Raw genomic sequence first — 12,535 nt, forward strand, 5'->3', positions numbered from 1 at the left:
TCATCCATTGCTAAATACCTGGAACAAATGGCAATTCTGACCAATGAAGCCAATCGTTGAATCAGTTAAGTTATTAAAGGGGTTGGGTCAATTAAAAACCAGGAGGGTCTGTGGTGCTCCAGGACCAGGGTTGCCTGCCCCTGTCCTAGATGTTAACTCTGGAGTTCAAGGTCTGCATTTGTACCTTATGTGAGGACACTGTCAATGTTTTTTAAGTTTTTATGTATTTTTATTTGATTTTCATTTTGTAAGGGGCAGTGTGACAAATACATGTGGAAATAAATACATTATTCCAAGTAATAATTTATATATTTATTCTTTAATATATTTTTTTTTATATATTTATTTATTTTCAGCATAAAATACAAGGCAGCTAATAATAGTAATATGAGCTTTTGAACCCTCCCCCCCCCCCCCTTCCATTCACTGGAAGCCAGGTTGGAACCAGAAGCCAGGGAAAGTTACTAGTTTTCAGCTTGGCGTCAGGAAGGTAAGAATTGTAACGAAATCTTAAGTCCTCAAATACTGAGCTGACAAACTGTTTTCAACTAGCTCTGTAGCACCAAGCCAAAGATAACAGGCGTATAATTGTAAATCTTGAAGTCATGCATTAAAATCCTGCCTATCTCCTTCTTTTGCTTGTTTTTTCATGTAAATAGTCAATTTTAAAATATCAATAAATCATTAAATATAAATTCTATGGATCCAACAATAAGAACATTAAAAGTATATTTCCATATCCACTGGGATGTGCATTTAATCCATAACCAGTTTGTTTGGCCATGAAGTGAAAATTAATCACTACTTTCCTTTATTCTGAAGCTGATGAAAAAAAAATCCTCTTCCATCTTCCTCAGGTTCATCCTCCATTTTGCCTTCCTCTTCCTTTTTCCCCTCTACCCCCTACTCTTTCTCCTCCACCCCCTCCTCTATTCTCCTCCATCATCCTCCTCATTTTCTTCTTCCATTGCCTCTGTTTCTCCTCCTTCCTCTTGTTCATCTCCCTCCTCAGTTTCTCCACCTTCCTCTTGTTCATCTCCCTCCTCTGTTTCTCCACCTTCCTCTGGTTCATCTCCCTCCTCAGTTTCTCCTCCTTCCTCCTGTTCATCTCCCTCCTCTGTTTCTCCTTCCTCTTGTTCGTCTCCCTCCTCTGTTTCTCCTCCTTCCTCTTGTTCATCTCCATCCTCTGTTTCTCCTCCTTCCTCTTGTTCATCTCCCTCTTCTGTTTCTCCTTCCTCTTGTCCATCTCCATCCTCTGTTTCTCCTCCTTCCTCTTGTTCATCTCCCTCTTCTGTTTCTCCTTCCTCTTGTCCATCTCCCTCCTCTGTTTCTCCACCTTCCTCTTGTTCATCTCCCTCCTCTGTTTCTCCTCCTTCCTCTTGTTCACCTCCCTCCTCTGTTTCTCCTCCTTCCTCATGTTCATCTCCCTCTTCTGTTTCTGCTTCCTCTTGTCCATCTCCATCCTCTGTTTCTCCACCTTCCTCTTGTTCATCTCCCTCTTCTGTTTCTCTCTCCTCTTGTTCATCTCCCTCCTCTGTTTCTCCTTCCTCTTGTTCGTCTCCCTCCTCTGTTTCTCCTTCCTCTTGTTCGTCTCCCTCCTCTGTTTCTCCTCCTTCCTCTTGTTCATCTCCCTCCTCTGTTTCTCCTTCCTCTTGTTCATCTCCCTCCTCTGTTTCTCCCTCCTCTTGTTCATCTCCATCCTCTGTTTCTCCTCCTTCCTCTTGTTCATCTCCATCTTCTGTTTCTCCTCCTTCCTCTTGTTCATCTCCCTCTTCTGTTTCTCCTTCCTCTTGTCCATCTCCATCCTCTGTTTCTCCACCTTCCTCTGGTTCATCTCCCTCCTCAGTTTCTCCACCTTCCTCTTGTTCATCTCCCTCTTCTGTTTCTCCTTCCTCTTGTCCATCTCCCTCCTCTGTTTCTCCTCCTTCCTCTTGTTCATCTCCATCCTCTGTTTCTCCTTCCTCTTGTTCGTCTCCCTCCTCTGTTTCTCCTCCTTCCTCTTGTTCATCTCCCTCCTCTGTTTCTCCTCCTTCCTCTTGTTCACCTCCCTCCTCTGTTTCTCCTCCTTCCTCATGTTCATCTCCCTCTTCTGTTTCTGCTTCCTCTTGTCCATCTCCATCCTCTGTTTCTCCACCTTCCTCTTGTTCATCTCCCTCTTCTGTTTCTCCTTCCTCTTGTCCATCTCCCTCCTCTGTTTCTCCTCCTTCCTCTTGTTCATCTCCATCCTCTGTTTCTCCTTCCTCTTGTTCGTCTCCCTCCTCTGTTTCTCCTCCTTCCTCTTGTTCATCTCCCTCCTCTGTTTCTCCTCCTTCCTCTTGTTCACCTCCCTCCTCTGTTTCTCCTCCTTCCTCATGTTCATCTCCCTCTTCTGTTTCTGCTTCCTCTTGTCCATCTCCATCCTCTGTTTCTCCACCTTCCTCTTGTTCATCTCCCTCTTCTGTTTCTCTCTCCTCTTGTTCATCTCCCTCCTCTGTTTCTCCTCCTTCCTCTGGTTCATCTCCCTCTTCTGTTTCTCCTCTTTCCTCTTGTTCATCTCCCTCCTCTGTTTCACCTTCCTCTTGTTCATCTCCCTCCTCTGTTTCTCCTCCTTCCTCTTGTTCATCCCCCTCCTCTGTTTCTCCTCCTTCCTCTTGTTCATCTCCCTCCTCTGTTTCTCCTCCTTCCTCTTGTTCATCCCCCTCCTCTGTTTCTCCTCCTTCCTCTTGTTCATCTCCCTCCTCTCCTTCTCCTCCATCTCCCTCATCTTTTTCTTGTTCATCTCTTTCCTCTGTTTCTCCTCCTTCCTCTTGTTCATCTCCTTCCTCTGTTTCTCCTCCTTCCTCTTGTTCATCTCCCACCTGTGTTTCTCCTCCTTCCTCTTTTTCATCTCCCTCCTCTGTTTCTCCTCCTTCCTCTTGTTCATCTCCCTCCTCTGTTTCTCCTCCTTCCTCTTTTTCATCTCCCTCCTCTGTTTCTCCTCCTTCCTCTTGTTCATCTCTCTCCTCTGTTTCTCCTCCTTCTCCCTCCTCTTGTTCATTTCCCTCCCCAGTTTCTATTCCATCTTCCTCTTCAAGTTCTCCTGTTTCTCCTTCATTTTCTAGTCCCTCCTCCACCCCTCTCCTCTGTTTCTTCTCCTTCTGCTGCATTTGTTGCTCCTCCTTTCTTGGTTTTGCCTCCATCCTACACCTCTGTTTCTGCACCATTACCCTTCTCTGTTTCTCCTCCATCTCCCTTGGTTTCTCATTCCTCTCCATATGTTTCTCTTTCATACCCCTACTCTGTTTCTTCTCCACCTCCCTTCCCTGTGTCTTCACCATGACATTCAGTTTCTCCTTCTCCCTGCTTGGTTTCTCCTCTATCCCTCTATATTTCTTCTCCATCTCTCTACTCTTTTTCTCCTGCAACTCCCTCATCTCCCCTTTTTTCTCCTCCATCCCACTACTCTGGTTCTTTACCATCAACCTTGGTTTTTCCTTCTCCCTGCTTGGTTTCTCCTCTATCCATCTATATTTCTTCTCCATCTCTCTACTCTTTTTCTCCTGCAACTCCCTCATCTCCCCTTTTTTCTCCTCCATCCCACTACTCTGGTTCTTTACCATCAACCTTGGTTTTTCCTTCTCCCTGCTTGGTTTCTCCTCTATCCCTCTATATTTCTTCTCCATCTCTCTACTCTTTTTCTCCTGCAACTCCCTCATCTCCCCTTTTTTCTCCTCCATCCCACTACTCTGGTTCTTTACCATCAACCTTGGTTTTTCCTTCTCCCTGCTTGGTTTCTCCTCCATCCCTCTATATTTGTCCATCTCCCTACTCTTTTTCTCCTGCAACTCCCCCCTCTCCCCCTTTTTCTCCTCCATCCCACTACTCTGTTTCTTTGCCATCAAACTTGTTTTTTCCTTCTCCCTTCTTGGTTTCTCCTCCATCCCTCTACTCAGTTTCCCCTCCCTCTCCATCCTTTGTTTTTCTTCCATCTCCCTCCTCTGTTTCTCCCTCTCTCTCCTTTGTTTCTCCTCCCCCTCCCTCCACTGTTTCTCCTCCCTCTCTCTCCTCTGTTTCTCCTCCACCCCCCTCATTTTCTCATCTGCCTCTCTCAGTTTCTCCTCCATCTCCCTCCTTGGTTCCTCTTCCATCCCCCACAGTTTCTCCTTCCTATCTTTCAGTTCTTCTTCCATCTCTCGCCTTTTTTTCTCCTCTATCTCCCTAATTTTCTCCTTCTGTCTCGGTTCTTCCTCCATTATTTCCCTCTGTTCCTCCTCTATCTCTCTCCTCAGTTTCTCAATCTCCCTCCCATGCTCCTCCTCCATCTCCCTCCTCGGTTTCTCAATCTCCCTCCTCAGTTTATCCTCCATCTCTCTCCTCAGTTTATCCTCCATCTCCATCCTTAGTTTTCCAATCTCCCTCCCATGTTCCTCCTCCATCTCTCTCCTCAGTTTCTCAATCTCTCTCTTCTGTTTCTCCTCCATCTCCCTCCCATCTTCCTCCTCCATCTCCCTCCTCAGTTTTCCAATCTCCCTCCCATGTTCCTCCTTAATCTCTCTCCTCAGTTTCTCAGTCTCTCTCCTCAGTTTATCCTCCATCTCTCTCCTCAGTTTATCCTCCATTTCCCACCTCAGTTTCTCAATCTCCCTCCTCGGTTTCTCCTCCATCTCTCTCCTCAGTTTATCCTCCATTTCCCACCTCAGTTTCTCAATCTCCCTCCTCGGTTTCTCCTCCATCTCTCTCCTCAGTTTATCCTCCATCTCCCTCCTCAGTTTCTCAATCTCCCTCCCATGTTCTTCCTCCACCTCTCTTCTCAGTTTCTCAATCTCCCTCCCATGTTCCTCCTCCATCTCCCTCCTCAGTTTCTCAATCTCCTTCTTCTGTTTCTTCTCCATCTCCCACTGCTGTTTCTCCTCCATCTCTCTCCTCAATTTCTCAATCTCCCTCCCATGTTCCTCCTCCATCTCTCTCCTCAGTTTCTCAGTCTCCCTCCTCAGTTTCTCCTCCATCTCCCACTGCTGTTTCTCCTCCCTCTCTTTCCTCAGTTTCTCAATCTCCCTCCTCTGTTTCTCCATCTTACCCAGTTTCTCATTGCTTTCCCTCTTTTTCTCCTCCATCTCCCTCCCATGTTCCTCCTCCATCTCTCTCCTCAGTTTCTCAATCTCCTTCTTCTGTTTCTCCTCCATCTCTCTCCTCAGTTTCTCAATCTCCCTCCTCTGTTTCTCTATCTTACCCATTTTCTCCTTGCTCTCCCTCTTTTCCTCCTCCATCTCCCTCCCATGTTCCTCCTCCATCTCTCTCCTCAGTTTCTCAATCTCCTTCTTCTGTTTCCCCTCCATCTCCCACTGCTGTTCCTCCTCCATCTCTCTCCTCAGTTTCTCAATCTCCTTCTCCTGTTTCTCCTCTATCTCCCACTGCTGTTTCTCCTCCATCTCTCTCCTCAGTTTCTCAATCTCCTTCTGTTTCTCCTCTATCTCCCACTGCTGTTTCTCCTCCATCTCTCTCCTCAGTTTCTCAATCTCCTTTTTCTGTTTCCCCTCCATCTCCCACTGCTGTTCCTCCTCCATCTCTCTCCTCAGTTTCTCAATCTCCTTTTTCTGTTTCTCCTCTATCTCCCACTGCTGTTTCTCCTCCATCTCTCTCCTCAGTTCATCAGTCTCCCTCCTCTGTTGCTCCCCCATCTCCTTGCTCTGTTTATCCTCCATGTCCCTCCTCAGTCTTTCCTCCATCTCCCACCTCTGTTTCTCCATCTTCCTCAGTTTCTCCTTCCTATTTTCCTCCTTCATTTCCCTCCTCTGTTCCTCTTCCATCTCTTTCCTCAGTTTCTCCTCCATCTCCCTCCTCAGTGTTTCCTCCATCTCCCTCCTCTGTTTCTCCATCTTCCTCAGTTTCTCCTTATTTTCCTCCTCCATTTCCCTCCTCTGTTCCTCTTCCATCTCTCTCCTCAGTTTCTCCTCCATCTCCTTCCTCAGTGTTTCCTCCATCGGTCTCCTCAGTTTCTCCTCCATGTCCCTCCTCAGTGTTTCTTCCATCTCTCTCCTCAGTTTCTCAACCTCCCTCCTATTCTTCTCCTCCATCTCCTTCCTCTTTTGCTCCTCCATCTCCCTCAGTTTATCCTCCATCTCCCTCATATGTTTCTCCTCCATCTCCCTCCTCTTTTCCTCCTCCATCTTCCTTCTCTCTTTCTCCTCCATTTCTCTCCTCTGTTCCTCCTCCATTTCTCTCCTCAGTTTCTCCACCACCCTCCTCTGTTTCTCCTCCATCTCCTTCACTTTCAGTTTCCCGACCCTCTGTTTCTCCTCCATCTCCCTCCTCTTGTTTTCCTCCATCTCCTTCCTCTTGTTCTCTTCCAACTCTCTCCTTATGTTCTCCTCCATCTTTCTCCTCTGTTCCTCTTCCACCTTTCTCCTCCGTTCCTTCTCCATCATCATCCTCTTACCCTCCTCTCTCAGTTTATCATTCATCTCTCTCCTCTGTTTCTCCTCCAATTGCTTCAGTTCCTCCTCCATCTCCCTCGTCCGTATATGTTTCTGTTCTTCCACCATCTTCATCCACCATTTTTCCTTCATTCTCCTCTGTTCCCCCTCCATTTCCTTCCTCCTCTGACTCTCCTGTTCCTCCTCATTTGACATCTCTGCTCCCTCCTGGACATTCAGACTGTTGGAAGAAACACACACATTTAGATCATCATCATTAAAGGCATTTTGATGTTAAAGCCCCCCAGTTACTTGAAGTCTCATTGAACTGGTTCTTCTGAATAACCTAGACTTGTGTTATCAGGCATAACAGTTTCACCTTTCATAAAAGCCAATCCAATTAATCAAACCAATACTGAATACTAGACTAAATATATTGTTACATTAATAAAGGAAGAAACATACAGAGTAGAAAAGATCAAATTATTTACATGATATGTCCTGATAGTTGTTGTAATTTTTCCTTTTATCAATAACCTAGCACGGTGTGATAACCCAAATATATTACATACAAGGTTACAGTCGTTTAAACCAGAAAATGCGCTAAACAAAACAGTTCAGGTGATGTAGACTTAAAGACTGAGATTAAAGGAAAGCACTGAAAATACTCTGAACTAAGCCTCAAACATTAGCTAGTAGTTAGCATTTTGTTTGTTTTATGAACACTTGTTCTTAAGTTTTGCTTTTGTCGGATCATGTCACAAAGTGAATGTTGATGTTTGGATAATAGCCTGTCCATCCTTTAAATGTTACTTTACTGTGCAGTAGTGTATGCTCAAGTGTACAGTATCCACATTTCAAGGGATACAATTTGAGTCATTTCCCCTTTCATTGCATTTAGGGCTGAATCAAGCTTTGCAAACAAGGCCACAGAAACTTTCCTGGGATTAAAACACAACAAAAATTCCAAGTGAAACATCCTGGAAACCAAACAAGCCCTTTTCCCAGAATGGAGCTATCACGCGGTCACTGCAATTGGGTGAAGAAGGGGGAGTGGTTTGATATTGCATCTACATCCATAACTCGCTTTGCAAGCCTTTCACATGACAACATTTTATAGGCAACTCGAAGTTGCCGAAGACTATCGCATATTAAGCAAAAAGTAACAAAAAATAACAACCACCGTCCCAAGATTGCAAAAAAGCTGGTGAAATGTCTCAAGATGCTCCACTGACCTCAAATATCAAAGATGTGCACACAGAACATGAATCATTTACAGTAGAAAATTATACATATATATATATATATATATATTGATTTCTGAACTCTTCCTAAGTTAAAACATTAGTATTGTGTTGTTTAAAAATGAATATGAACTTATTTTCTTTGCATTATTCGAGGTCTGACAACACTGCATCTTTTTTGTTATTTTGACCAGTTGTCATTTTCTGCAAATAAATGCTCTAAATGACAATATTTTTATTTGAAATTTGGGAGAAATGTTGTCAGTAGTTTAGAGAATAAAACAAAAATGTTCATTTTACCCAAACATATACCTATAAATAGTAAAACCAGAGAAACTGATAATTTTGCAGTGGTCTCTTAATTTTTTCCAGAGCTGTATATATATATATAGTACCTAATATTGGGATACAAAATAAAATATATATATCAAAGTATTGTGTTGTTTTGATTCCATCTCTGTTTATTTTTCAATACTGTGCAATTCAGCACAATACATGATGTACCTCTTGCATAATTTTAATTACATCTGGAAATAACAGGAATGTCATTAAACTGGATCAGGCAGAGAAATGAGATATGGATTTACCTGTTAGGGTCTCTTGACATCAGAAGTCTAGAGCTGTAACTGTGTCTTCTCTTTGAAGTCACGTCCATGTCTGTCTCTTCTAAACCACTCCTTCCTCAGTTGTTTTGTCTCTGCAACAGAACTGAAATAAGTAAATCATTAAGGAGCACAGAGCTTTACATTTCAGTTTCTTCAGAACTGAAATAAGTAAATCATTAAGGAGCACAGAGCTTTACATTTCAGCTTCTTCAGAACTGAAATAAGTAAATCATTAAGGAGCACAGAGCTTTACATTTCAGCTTCTTCAGAACTGAAATAAGTAAATCATTAAGGAGCACAGAGCTTTACATTTCAGTTTCTTCAGAACTGAAATAAGTAAATCATTAAGGAGCACAGAGCTTTACATTTCAGCTTCTTCAGAACTGAAATAAGTAAATCATTAAGGAGCACAGAGCTTTACATTTCAGTTTCTTCAGAACTGAAATAAGTAAATCATTAAGGAGCACAGAGCTTTACATTTCAGCTTCTTCAGAACTGAAATAAGTAAATCATTAAGGAGCACAGAGCTTTACATTTCAGCTTCTTCAGAACTGAAATAAGTAAATCATTAAGGAGCACAGAGGTTTACATTTCAGCTTCTTCAGAACTGAAATAAGTAAATCATTAAGGAGCACAGAGCTTTACATTTCAGCTTCTTCAGAACTGAAATAAGTAAATTATTAAGGAGCACAGAGCTTTACATTTCAGTTTCTTCAGAACTGAAATAAGTAAATCATTAAGGAGCACAGAGCTTTACATTTCAGCTTCTTCAGAACTGAAATAAGTAAATCATTAAGGAGCACAGAGGTTTACATTTCAGTTTCTTCAGAACTGAAATAAGTAAATCATTAAGGAGCACAGAGCTTTACATTTCAGCTTCTTCAGAACTGAAATAAGTAAATTATTAAGGAGCACAGAGCTTTACATTTCAGTTTCTTCAGAACTGAAATAAGTAAATCATTAAGGAGCACAGAGCTTTACATTTCAGTTTCTTCAGAACTGAAATAAGTAAATCATTAAGGAGCACAGAGCTTTACATTTCAGCTTCTTCAGAACTGAAATAAGTAAATCATTAAGGAGCACAGAGCTTTACATTTCAGCTTCTTCAGAACTGAAATAAGTAAATCATTAAGGAGCACAGAGCTTTACATTTCAGTTTCTTCAGAACTGAAATAAGTAAATCATTAAGGAGCACAGAGCTTTACATTTCAGCTTCTTCAGAACTGAAATAAGTAAATCATTAAGGAGCACAGAGCTTTACATTTCAGTTTCTTCAGAACTGAAATAAGTAAATCATTAAGGAGCACAGAGCTTTACATTTCAGCTTCTTCAGAACTGAAATAAGTAAATCATTAAGGAGCACAGAGCTTTACATTTCAGCTTCTTCAGAACTGAAATAAGTAAATCATTAAGGAGCACAGAGGTTTACATTTCAGCTTCTTCAGAACTGAAATAAGTAAATCATTAAGGAGCACAGAGCTTTACATTTCAGCTTCTTCAGAACTGAAATAAGTAAATTATTAAGGAGCACAGAGCTTTACATTTCAGTTTCTTCAGAACTGAAATAAGTAAATCATTAAGGAGCACAGAGCTTTACATTTCAGCTTCTTCAGAACTGAAATAAGTAAATCATTAAGGAGCACAGAGGTTTACATTTCAGTTTCTTCAGAACTGAAATAAGTAAATCATTAAGGAGCACAGAGCTTTACATTTCAGCTTCTTCAGAACTGAAATAAGTAAATTATTAAGGAGCACAGAGCTTTACATTTCAGTTTCTTTCTCTATTTTATGCTGCCCCTTATCATTTTATGATGTTTTCAATAATATATGTATTACTGTAGTTACTCATATACTGTTTAATTGAGTGCCATATATCTATCTATCTATCTATCTGTGTATCCCATCATTATATTGTGGTACTGTTGCAAAACTAAATCTTGCTTTTACTTTATTTAATAAACAGTGACTTTATTCTACAACCTTTAAGTGCAGAAATAAATATTATTACAAATCTGTTATACAGATATTGATAGCAGGCACCAGGTCTGTATAGGTATTCTGGTTAGGTGGCTGGTGTGGCTTCTGTCTGTCTGTCTCTCTCTCTGAAGCCAACTGCCCCCCTACTACTACTAAGAGCTGGTGCTACGATGAAGTGATCCGACACTAATGATATTCAAAAGCGAAAGGACTGCTGCTAGAATAGTGCATTCTTCTTCTTTCTTAACATGTCCTTTTATTTTGTGTCATTTGTCCCTGTTAAAAGTAGACATTGATTATTATTTGTTTATCAATTTAGCAGACGCTTTTATCCAAGGCGACTTACAGAGACTAGGGTGTGTGAACTATGCATCAGCTGCAGAGTCACTTACAACTACGTCTCACCTGAAAGACGGAGCACAAGGAGGTGAAGTGACTTGCTCAGGGTCACACAATGAGTCAGTGGCTGAGGTGGGATTTGAACCGGGGGACCCCCTGGTTACAAGCCCTTTTTCTTTAACCACTGGACCACACAGCATTGATACCTAGATATCTGTGTACATCTAGAGTTTTATGAATGTATCGTTTCCTGATAAAGAGTTTAGCATAAGCCTTAATTAAAACGACAGCATGCACCTTAAAACAGCTATCGAATAATTAGCTCTTTTCTTAAGTACCTCTCTCAGTATAGATATTCATTATTTGGTGACGGACCAACCCCATTCTAATCTTGTATAAACAGAATGAAACACTTTATATGAGTCCCATGCAGACTACTCTCAAAATAAATATAATAAGCAGCACAATGTAAAAAAAATAATAAATTAACTTTACCTTTCAAAGCCTTCAATCTCTTCTGTCCTGTTCTCCTCTGTAGTTTTTGGTCCAATGCAGACTTTGATAGCCTATGGTACAAAGTACTTACCTGTGTGGTTTAAAATAGTGCACATTTTATGGGCAGCAGTGTAGAGTAGTGGTTAGGACTCTGGACTCTTGACAGGAGGGTCGTGGGTTTAATCCCAGGTGGGGACACTGCTGCTGTATGCTTGAGCAAGGTATTTTACCTAGATTGCTCCAGTAAAAACCCAACTGTATAAATGGGTAATTGTATGTAAAAATAATGTGATATAATTGTAACAATTATAAGTCCCCCTGGATAAGGGCATCTGCTAAGAAAGAAATAAATTAATTATACTGTAAGCTTTCTAGGTCTGACGTCTACAGACAAACTACACCAGAAAGTTTTTATTTCATTAAAACTTAAGTACAGGAGAGTCCAAGTTCCACTGTAATTGAACTATAATATCTGTTTTATACTTTGATTGTTCAATTGCTTTTGATTGCTTTTTTTGTTTATGTTTTCACATTTTATTCTTATTTCAAATACTGGAGCAAAAACTACTACTACTGAGTGAGAGTGATCTAGTGGCACGGCTGACAGCGGTGTTTGTAATGACTGAGAGGAGGCAGAATTAGTGCAGTTCAAAAGCACTGCTGTGCACTTTTATTTTCTCTTACAAATAAAATAAAAGCAACTCATGTAGTAACACTGATTGAGACCACACAGCAATATCAGTCTTCTGAGCACACACAGCTCTGGGTGACAAAGGTCTGTGTGGATTCTTATTTAATTTATTACGATTGTGATGATTTTGAATGGTTCACTGAATTGATTTTTTTCACAATTTGTTTATTTTTGGTTGAATCGTTATGTTGAGCACTCTTGACGTATGTTTCTTTATTTTACTTGATCTTGTGCTTTGTGCACATGCTGCTGCTGGACAAGAACATAAGAGCATAAGAAGGTTTACAAACCAGAGGAGGCCATTCAGCCCATCTTGCTCGTTTGGTTGTTAGTAGCTTATTGATCCCAGAATCTCATCAAGCAGCTTCTTGAAGGATCCCAGGGTGTCAGCTTCAACAACATTACTGGGGAGTTGGTTCCAGACCCTCACAATTCTCTGTGTGAAAAAGTGCCTCCTATTTTCTGTTCTGAATGCCCCTTTATCTAATCTCCATTTGTGACCCCTGGTCCTTTTTTTCAGGTTGAAAAAGTCCCCTGGGTTGACATTGTCTATACCTTTTAGGATTTTGAATGCTTGAATCAGATCACCGTATAGTCTTCTTTGTTCAAGACTGAATAGATTCAATTCTTTTAGCCTGACTGCATATACATGCCTTTTAAACCCAGGATAATTCTGGTTGCTCTTCTTTGCACTCTTTCTAGTTTAGTAGCAATATACTTTTTGTAACGAGGTGTTTTTCAATATATCCGAACATCTTGTTGGCCTTTTTTATAGCTTCCCCACATTGTCTAGATGAAGACATTTCTGAGTCA

General features: G+C 41.2%; 1 pseudogene; it reads right to left on the reverse strand.

The window, feature by feature from the left end:
* Nucleotides 1-859: 859 nt before the first annotated feature.
* Nucleotides 860-11,099, reverse strand: LOC131707235 (trichohyalin-like; annotated as a pseudogene).
* Between the last annotated feature and the right edge of the window lie 1,436 nt (nt 11,100-12,535).

This window comes from Acipenser ruthenus, chromosome 39 (genome assembly GCF_902713425.1).
Source record: "Acipenser ruthenus chromosome 39, fAciRut3.2 maternal haplotype, whole genome shotgun sequence".
Taxonomy (NCBI): Eukaryota; Metazoa; Chordata; class Actinopteri; order Acipenseriformes; family Acipenseridae; genus Acipenser; species Acipenser ruthenus.